The sequence below is a fragment of the Mytilus edulis genome, unplaced genomic scaffold (assembly GCF_963676685.1).
Source record: "Mytilus edulis unplaced genomic scaffold, xbMytEdul2.2 SCAFFOLD_404, whole genome shotgun sequence".
Lineage (NCBI taxonomy): Eukaryota > Metazoa > Mollusca > Bivalvia > Mytilida > Mytilidae > Mytilus > Mytilus edulis.
Genome location: NW_027268757.1, coordinates 19,409 through 30,780, shown reverse-complemented (window position 1 = coordinate 30,780; position 11,372 = coordinate 19,409).

Sequence of the window (11,372 nt, the reverse complement as noted above, 5' to 3'; positions counted from 1 at the left end):
CGTAATGTCAAATCAGTAGCACATGTCTCAAACCAGATACAATGTCAAATCAGTAGCGCATGTCTCAAACCAGATACAATGTCAAATCAGTAGCGCATGTCTCAAACCAGATACAATGTCAAATCAGTAGCGCATGTCTCAAACCAGATACAATGTCAAATCAGAAGCGCATGTCTCAAACCAGATACAATGTCAAATCAGTATCGCATGTCTCAAACCAGACGTAATGTCAAATCAGTATCGCATGTCTCAAACCAGATACAATGTCAAATCAGTAGCGCATGTCTCAAACCAGATACAATGTTAAATCAGTATCGCATGTCTCAAACCAGACGTAATGTCAAATCAGTATCGCATGTCTCAAACCAGACGTAATGTCAAATCAGTAGCCCATGTCTCAAACCAGATACAATGTCAAATCAGTATCGCATGTCTCAAACCAGACGTAATGTCAAATCAGTATCGCATGTCTCAAACCAGATACAATGTCAAATCAGTAGCCCATGTCTCAAACCAGATACAATGTCAAATCAGTAGCGCATGTCTCAAACCAGACGTAATGTCAAATCAGCAGCGCATGTCTCAAACCAGATGTAATGTCTAATAAAGTAATAAAAAAAACGAACATGCAGAACAGTTGTGCTTGTGTAATTTTGGTTGCATGCTTTTTCATTTCAAATCTGATTCGTTTATTGCCACTGGAACAGTTATATAAACAATTACGCTTACAACATTGTTCCTCTCTATTATAAGATAAATGCAATCATTGTCTAATGTATATTAGAAGACACGACGCAATCATCTTTTAGCGGAATTCATAGTTTATTTATGATAATGAGTTTGCTATTGTTGAATAAAATACACCATTCAAAATTATATTGTTGGCCATCGATCAGAATTTGTAGATTTTGATCTACTATAGTACATATTAACCATTGCTTTATTGTATTCGAGATTAAATAATTTAGTACTATAGTTAAATTTAAAATACAACAGCAGGTTTTTGAAATATAATTTATACTGTTGCTACCAAAGATGTAATAAAGATCATATTTGAATGCTTATACAATCCTAAATAAACACAAGGCTTGTTAAAACCGTCATGGAATCACTAAGTTTAAAACTTGTATGCCTGTATAACGTAATGCATCATAAAGAAAAAGCCTGTGGTGCCATGTGCAAGACACATTTGATCACGAATAGGGATCAGACACATTAATTACAGAAATGAAAGTACTGCATTAAAACTGAGCCAAATGTTCATTCTCGTTGACCTCCTGTACGTGCAAAGGGTTGAATCATTTTGTCCCATAATAGCATATCAGTCCATTATCATTTATTTTGGAAAAGTATGAAAACGGCGGGTGTTTGGGATAAAAAGAGGAGATTTGAAAAGGTTAGCTCATTCAAAGCGGAAACATTCAAACATGCAGAGTGTTTGCTTTTAGTTTTAAAAAAAACAATTACCTTTCATACTAAATGTTAATAATTCTTTTGTTGGGAATTCAATGTGCTTGACCTGCTTACAAGGTTTTAGCAGACAGTTTTTTTATGAGGGTGAAAATATGCTTTCCTTTTATAGAACATCATGTCATCTCGTTTTCATCATATCTAATATTTTAGATTACGTGAGTCTCTATGTTGTTTCATCACTTTCCTTCTGTTTGTGTTGACTTTTAATGTTCATAAGTCATCTTTTAATATCGTAAGCATATGTTTATAATACTAGTACATTAACTCATGAGCCCATAGACATAATTTAGTCATGTGACCGTGACGTGATCAACGTTTTTTCATGGTTTTCTACGGTTTAAAATGGAATTTAGAATTAAATTATAAGAAATGACTGTAATATTTTTTCTGTCTATTCGAAATAACATAAAAAAATTAGGTGCAAACTGTTTAATAACCCGCTACGCGCGTTATTCAGTGTGCACCAAATTTGTTATGTTATTTCTTCATAGACAGAAAAAAAATATTACAGTTATTCCTTAAATGTAACAGATGTTTGAGACTCATGAATAGAATGAATTTTACCAATGAAATACATTTCTGGTATTTTTCCTTGTGATGTAAACTATTGTTTTAATTTTTTTTTTTTCAAAATGGCAAATGAAAATAATGCACCCGAGTTAACTATTATATTTCCTTTGATTGTATTCGATGAATTGTGTTTTGAATGACATTTTTTTGTACATCATTTTTTGTTAGATTACTCATCTGCTACTTTTGATGGGACATATAGAATTTTACATGTGAACATCTCATCTAGAATTTGAATTATTTTTGCTGATTGATGTTTTCTATCAACTATGTTATGTCGACGTCCGTTGGTTGCATTCTAAGCTATGTGTTTTGTATACATTGTTATGTATTATATTGTTTATTTGCTACTCTTCACGACAAATGTAGAATAATTATTTTTGTCCTCTTTTGGTTCCTTATACCTGGGAATGAAATTGTTTTTTGCTTATCTGTGTTTTTGTGGCATTTTTTTATTCATGTATTCTCTAACTAGTTATCAAAAGTACCAAGATTATAATTTTATACGCCAGACGCGCGTTTCGTCTACATAAGACTCATCAGTGACGCTCAGATCAAAATAGTTAAAAAGCCAAACAAATACAAAGTTGCAGAGCATTGAGGATCCAAAATTCCAAAAAGTTGTGCCAAATACGACTAAGGTGATCTACTCCTGGGGTAAGAAAATCCTTAGTTTTTCGAAAAATTCAGAGTTTTGTAAACAGAAAATTTATAAAAATGACCATATAATTGATATTAAATTACTATTCCTATGTATGTCTTCGCACTTATAATGCATGTCTTCCCAAACGTGTTTAATTGGCGGATCCAGGGGGTGGGGGGTTCCGGGGGTTGGAACCCCCCTTTTTTGGCCGATCAATGCATTTGAATGGGAACATATAGTTGGAACCCCCCCCCCCCCCCCCCCATTTGTCATGGGTTGGGAACCCCCTCTTTTTTAATTGACTGGATCCGCCACTATGTTTCGTTACAATTTTAATTGAGAAGATAAAGCATGTAAGCTCAAAATACTTGTTTTAAATGGTAAAAAATAGAATTCTATTGAAATGGAATCCGCATGAACCAAAATAATGCATACTTTCACGTTCATTCTTTTGCTCTAAATACAGTTTATTTTGACATTAGAATTGTTAATATTAGATCTAGAAATAGCAACTGTTTTGTTCTCGTAAACAAAAATATTGACGAGCTCATGCAGTGTGTGTAGGTTACATATTTGTACATGCCACTGCACCAGGTGACAAAAATCAAAATAAAGCATTTTAACCGGCAAAATTTTTAACGAAATATATTATATAAAATTTTAACCTAATGCCCGACATATATTCAATATCAGTTTTAGAATGAAAAGTGTTTCTAACGGTATTGTAACCTCCTTATTAATTTATAGATAAAAATGAATATAGGGTCCAAGTGATGCAGTAGCTGTGAGTTACATGCAGGAGATTCTGTGCTAGGTCACTTGAGATTAAGTGACTCTAAATGCAGTTGATAATCTCTGCTATAAGTTACTTGGGCGCAGGGGATTATACATGTGCTCAGTCACTTGATTGTAACTCCCTGGATGCAGTTGATATAAAGTCTGCTTTGAGTTACTTGGGCACAGGGGATTCTGTGATAGGTCACTTTCTCAAATAATGAGAAAAGCACCAAATTTTGCATGATGGTACATTTTTGTGTACTGAGAAATATTAGCTATGGACCCACCCTATGGTGGCTTATATCAAGATGGCCGCCATGCATTCTAAAGTATTTTCCAGTATTGCACAAACCACACTTGATTTGATGCTGGAGGCACAATATTTAACATATTTGAATGACTTGGTGTACTTAGCAAGATTTTGTTTTGATCTATCTTTGAAATTCAAAATGCGGCTATTTTCAAGACTTTCATTGTACCATATTTTGTCCTTACAATGACTTTGTAAATTTGAAGGTAGCTTGTATTGTATTATTGTACGATTCAACATTAACATTATTTATAAGGATTTTCGGTGACATGATACATGTATAGTTGTTCTATATCATAGATATTAATAGTGTTGTAGATTTCAATAGTATTACAATATCGGATCTTGAACCACTAACCTAGTGAATAAATGGTCCAAATAATTGAAGAAATTCATTGGATTTTTTCCAAATATTCCAGTAGTATATCTGATACTTGTATTACAAATTCTACAGTACATCTAAACCGACACGAAATGTTTTTATGAAATACAATTAAAATTCACGTTAAAACAGTAAAAAAAAAAATTTTTAATTAATTTTATGCCAAAAATGAGGGTCCCCAATCCAAACCTTCTTCTAAATATCGAATAATTTCAGTTTTGTAACATATCATTGGTTTTCACATTGTTAACTTACGAATGAAAAAAAAATCTATAAAAGATAACATTGTGGTAATCTACAAACTATCATATGATTGGTCTAAATGCAGGAACTCCCTACTTAAATGCGAGATTTTTTTTAAAGAAAGGGTTCCCATTGATGACGTTTTCAACAACTTTTAAAATAATCAGGAAGTTTTAATCGTTTTAATTAACAGGAAATCTACCCGGATTCAACGAGTTTTTAGTTTAGTGTTACACAAATCCCATTCAAGTAATCAAAAGAAATACAATTATTAGTAATAATATACAAATTATCATATATTTAACTGATTTATAAGCTAACAAAAAAAACAGTTATACAAACACTTCCTGGTAATCATTGTTTGATTCGGACCAACTTTGCCATTCAATATCTGAGCTTCTTTTCCATTAAAGGTCCCGATTCCCAAATAGTGCTATATTATCTAAATTTTACCCTTAACATTATCCTTAACCAGACCTAACCCCGACACCAGCCATGACCCTTAAGCTTAACCCTATAACCTACAACATCTATCCATAACTATAATGAACCCTTATCCGTAAGAGTAGGGACACATAAAGTAAAGGAAAGCCTTTTTATGTAGCTTCTGTGATGATGTCTTTTTATTCCTTTGTGATATATCTTGTGGAGGATCCAGAAATTTTCATAAGTGGGGCCTACTGACTGCCTAAGAGAAGGTCAGCTTCGGTCATGCTGCAGTTATTCCCTATATAAGCAACCAAATGTTTCCTTGATCTGGATGTGGTTCTTCATTTTCTTATTCTACAATTTTTTTATGCTATTTTTTCTATCCTTTTTTTTTCTTATTTTTTTTTTAATTGTTGATTTCTTAACACTCCATTATTCTCTATTCTTTAATCAATAAATATACAATGTAATTAATAGATAGAATATGTCCCCGTGCCTGCAGTGAGAGTTGTTTCATTGGCAATCGTACCACGTCTTCTTTTTTATATTTACTGCAGGGTTTGTTACTCGTGCTGTGTGGATGCAGTAGTATGTGTGCGTGTCTGTAGTGTACATACAACATAAAATTGAGAATGGAAATGGGGAATGTGTCAAAGAGACAACAACCCGCCCAAATAAAAAACAACAGCAGAGGGTCACCAACAGGTCTTCAATGTAGCGAGAAATTCCCGCACCCGGAGGCGTCCTTCAGCTGGCCCCTAAACAAATATATACTAGTCCAGTGATAATGAACGCCATACTAATTTCCAAATTGTACACAAGAAACTAAAATTAAAATAATACAAGACTAACAAAGGCCAGAGGCTCCTGACTTGGGACAGGCGCAAAAATGCGGCGGGGTTAAACATGTTTGTGAGATCTCAACCCTCCCCCTATACCTCTAACCAATGTAGTAAAGTAAACGCATAACAATACGCACATTAAAATTCAGTTCAAGAGAAATCCGAGTCTGATGTCAGAAGATGTAACCAAAGAAAATAAACAAAATGACAATAATACATAAATAACAACAGACTACTAGCAGTTAACTGACATGCCAGCTCCAGACTTCAACTAAACTGACTGAAAGATTATGATTTCATCATATGAACATCAGGCACAATCCTTCCCGTTAGGGGTATAGTATCATACCATCATAACATATATGAGAAGAACATAACCCGTGTCATGCCAACAACTGTTTTTAGAATAAATGTGTTTAGTTCCGATGCAAAGACCTTATCAGTGACTCAATATTAACGCCAAAATATGCAATCTTTAATGACTTGACAACAGTATCGTAATTATATCCCTTCTTAATAAGTCTATTCAAAGGTTTTGTAAGTTTCTGAGGTGAATACTGACACCTTTGTGCTTTATACAGAATATTACCATAAAAAATTGGATGTGAAATACCTGAACGTATTAGAAGTCTGCATGTTGAGCTATATTTACGAATGATGTCTTTATACCGATGATAAAATTTAGTAAATGTTTTGACTAGTTTGTGATTACGTACACATAAAACAATTTTAAAAGACTTAAAAGACATTACAACATGTGGAAAGAGAAATCAATTTTAAAGTAGAACAGTACAAATTAACCAATGATAGGAACACACGTTTAATAGACTTAATAGTTAAAAAATAAAATTATATGTTAACAGTAAAATTATTACCAATAGAAATGAAATGAATATCCGTCCCATTGCCGTCAATGTTAATATCAACAGAAAGCACTTTTACGTTGTTCCCGTTAAATTTCTCTATGTTTCAATTGCAAATATTGAAAGGTGTTCAAAGCGAAAATCTTTGTTTAAAAGAATGTAGTGTTGAATAAAAATTAGACTTAATAGACAGTACAACACGTACATGAAAAGAGAAATCAATTTTATAGTATAGAACAGTACAAACTAACCAAAGATAGGGACACACGTTTAATAGACTTAATAGACAGTACAAATCGTGAAAAGAGAAATCAATTTTATAGTAGAACAGTACAAATTATCCAATGATAGGAATATTCTTTCAATAAACTTAATAGACAGTATATATACAATATATTATACTAGAAAACACTTTATGTGCCGTGGACTTAATAGACAACACAGCATTATCATATACAAACAGTACAACATAGACGTAATAGACTTGATCCACTGTGACTTGAACAGACTTAACAACTTATGACAGGAAAAAAACACTTTGTCGCGGGGCCCCTACCCTAACTGTCCTAACTCTGCTTCTGAAAGAAAGAAAAAAACTAAATTTCAATATGCTTAAAGTAACGATCGACCATTTAACTTAAAAGGGGGGGGGGGGGGGGGGGGGGGGGGGTATATGGTTGTTTTCCTAAAATATATTCTAATCCCCCATTTAATGAAGAAAAAAATCTGTTCAGGCTATTGCAAAAAAAAATATTCTGATTCCAGATGTTCACCATACCAAAAAGCGTAAAATTTGAAGAAAAAAATATAATAGCTTTAAAAACCCCAATGTTAATTGCGCTTTGTGTTAATTAAGACTCTGAATAAAAAAAAGGCAGTTGCTATTTGTCCGGCTAGCCGGACGAATAGTACCAGGACTATTTGTCCGGCCAATACAATGCGCATGTCACTATTTGTGTGTGCGTGTAATATTATCTTCAGCAGCACCAGGGGGTAGCACATGTTTGTAATCTTTATTGTTAGGGCCTAATCTTGTTACTAGTAATTGAAATTGTTGTTTTCTTCATACCAGAATATAGTCCAATGTGGATGACCGTAAACGAATAATTATAAAAAAAATCATGTATATTCCATATTTTTTTTAAATATGTAGAGAGAATAAATTACTAGTAAAACAAACTTAAGTATTGTTTGACTCAGTAGTGCATTTTAAGTTAACGTAAAGGATTTTTTGTAGCTGAAAAAGGTACAAAATTAGTATGTCTGTAGCTGTCAAATAGAATTATAGACCCCTTGAAATAAAATTATCCATATTTTGAGTGAGAGATGGGAGATTTTTCTATAATGCTGCCCCCCCCCCCCCCCCCCCACACCAAAAAAAAAGAAAAGAAAAAAAAGTGAACAACACTGTTCAAATCTTGTTCAGAAATTCTAGGTTGGATTTTATTTTATTTACGTGAGGGGTCGGGGTGACACGGTGTGCTCCTTTTCCCAAATTACTCTTTTCTTTTTTTCTCCTAATCCCATCTTTGTTGTCCCCTGTATTTCATTATCCCACTTTTTATAATCCTATATCCAACATCCCCACTTCAAGGTTGTAATCTCCCCCCTTTTCTTTAGTCCCTTTCATAAGATTATATCATTTTTTGAAGTCAATATATCGTTTTTCATTGTCAAATTCCGAAAACTGCAAGATTTATCACAAATATTGATATCGCGGTTTTCAGCCATGATCTTAAAATTGAAAATCAGTGATCGGATTACACGCGCCCCCTCGGTGCTACTGAAGATAATATTACACACACTTCCGAAAGCACATTATGTGACATGCGCATTGCAATGGCCGGACAAATAGCCCTGGCACTATTCGTCCGGCTAGCCGGACAAATAGCCACTCCGTAAAAAAACCATATGTAACCCTCCTCTTGGTTGCTCCCTAATAGACATATCATAGATCATATATGATACCAAGCGGATGATCATGTGTGTAGTAAATAGTGTAAATTGGGATGGTGAAGACCTATCCTAGCTATGCACTTTCTTACTCTGCTTGACCTAACAGTGTCAGTGAACATTTTGCACTGTACTTGGAAGATCTCGGAAAGACAGTTTAGAGAAAAATAAACCGCATGATAATATAAAATATACATAACTCCGGCATATTCTGTCGTTATCCTTGTTTGAAAAAAAAAATAGTTTTAAAATCTATGATCTCCTATCAGTGCACTTTATTATTACTATAGTGAAAACGTGGTCTTTTGTTTACAAATGATAAGTGGGGGTGTGTGTTAGTTCAGCATTTTGATTGGCTGTTTTTTTTTTGACGTAGGCCTACAACAAATCGAGAATTTTCTGTACAATTGACCTTCATTCATATATACAGGACACTAGACAGAAAAGAAATTTAGTAATCACGCGTAGAAATCATGACAGAAGTGAGTATAATAATATCATTGGCTTATGCCATTATCATTTCACTATTTTAGATTTAGATAAAATTTAAAATTTCATATCAGTACATACACATTTCTGTGGCAATACACGCACATGGATTGTATACAAACATGGCTACCAGCACGTCTAAGAATAAATATCATGTTTTGAAAATTATTCGGGTCAATCGGGATTTAAAAATTGACACGTATTGAACAGTTTAACACTGAATTGTATCCAAGTCTTTTCATCTTTGTTTACATGATCTGGAAACGTTATATATGATCATGACAGTGTTGTGTTTTGTACAAATAATAATAACATTGGCAAATTTATGCTTGTTCTGATATCAATTATTTGATTTTATACATACATGTATTTGATTTCTCAAGGAAATAGTCATAGAAAATACTAGTGGATAATATCAGAGACATATAATAATATTATATGTCTCTGATAATATTATGACTAGGAACAGTGTTTCACATTTATGCATTTCTGATTGTATATATGAAATGATAAATTTTAGGCTAAAGTTAAGGACAGGTGCGATTGGTTGAACTATATTGAAATTATTCATTTTTAGATATTCTATATTATTTTTATGCCCCATTTATGGGCATTACGTTTTCTGGTCTGTCGTCGTTCATCCATATGTCCCGCTTCAGGTTAAAGTTTTTGGTCGAGGTAGCTTTTTGATGAATTTGAAGTCCAATCAACTTGAAACTTAGTACACATGTTCCTTAGGATATCTTCTTTTTAATTTTAATGCCAAATTAGATTTTACCCCATTTTCACAGTTCACTGAACATAGCAAGTGATAGTGCTGATGCCCCATGTACTAAGGACACATTCTTGTTTTACTTCTTTTTTATGCCCCACCTACGATAGTAGAGGGGCATTATGTTTTCTGGTCTGTGTGTCCGTTTGTTCGTTCATCTGTCCCGCTTCTGGTTAAAGTTTTTGGTCAAGGATTTTGATGAAGCTGCAGTCCAATCAATTTGAAACTCAGTACACATGTTCCTTATGATATGATCTGTCTAATTTTAAAGCCAAATTAGACTTTTGACCCCAATTTCACGGTCCACTGAACATTGAAATTGGAAGTGCCAGTTTCAGGTTAAAGTTTTTGGTCAGTGTAGTTTTTGATGAAGTTGAAGTCCAATCAACTTAAAACTTAGTATACACATCTTCCCTATGCCATAGTATGTTCTTTCTAATTTTAATGCCTAATTAGATTTTTTACCCAATTTCACGGTCCATTGAACATGGAAAATGATAGTGCAAAGTGGGGCATCTGTGTACTTTGGACACATTCTTGCTTAGGATACTTTTTCCTTTGTTATAAAATTTGGCTGTATTATAATTATTAATATAGTCAAAAGTGTAAGCAATGTTAATCCAACTAGTAATTAACTGAACCAGAGTTTACAAAAAAACAGTACATGCATCAACAGTTCTGTATCAGTTGATTTCACCAAAAATTTTATGACTAAGATTGGTCATAAGTCATGATCAATTCAGTATAATTAAGAAATAATTCATGGGGGCTTGAACTTATACTGATTTTACCAAAAGCCATAGTGAGGTGTAAAATATCAGCATAAAGGACAAACCTGTGGTAAAATCAGTATTAATTCAAGCCTCAATGAATTATTTAGAGTCTAATAGGACAAATATGGCAATACTTTTGAATCTAAGCGCTCTGGGTGAAGACAAATATTTGCCGTTCTCGTAAATGAGTCTACTTCTACGTGTTCTACATTGGTGAAAAAAGAGCGGAGCAAACTGAATCAATGATCATCAATGACAAGACATGCTTAAAAAACTATTTATAATGTATTCAGTTGTTTGGTTGAATTTAAATGATAATTTTACTTATTTGTAAAAGAAAATTGGGTTATGACATTTTTGCATCGTTTGTTTACGTATCACAATCGAGCATTTTCCCATAAAATGCTTCTATTCATATGTCATCCTTCAATGATGTCGGGTATCTCATTCATAAAATAACATGATGTGGGAGCAGGATTGGAACAGTCCAAGCAATATTATTATAAGTCATATTTTACCATGGGAGTCTTCTTAAAGCGTTTGAAGAAAGTCATATTAGAAAGTTTTTTTGTGAAACTGACTCCTGTATCTTGAGTACCTAGAAGAATCCTAAGTGGGCTTCATTACAACAGGGTTTCTTACACAGCAACATTTAGGTAAAACATGTATTTGCTGTCAGTCATACAACTCAATTCAGTACAAAATTTGTGCTCAAAACACCAAATCCAGTACAATTGTATTTGATTGGTTGATTTCTGAGTCCAGTAAAGAATAATTGTGATCAGATATTGTGAAATCTGTACAAGTACCACATTTATATTAACAAGACGAAAGTACATGCATAAGTATATGT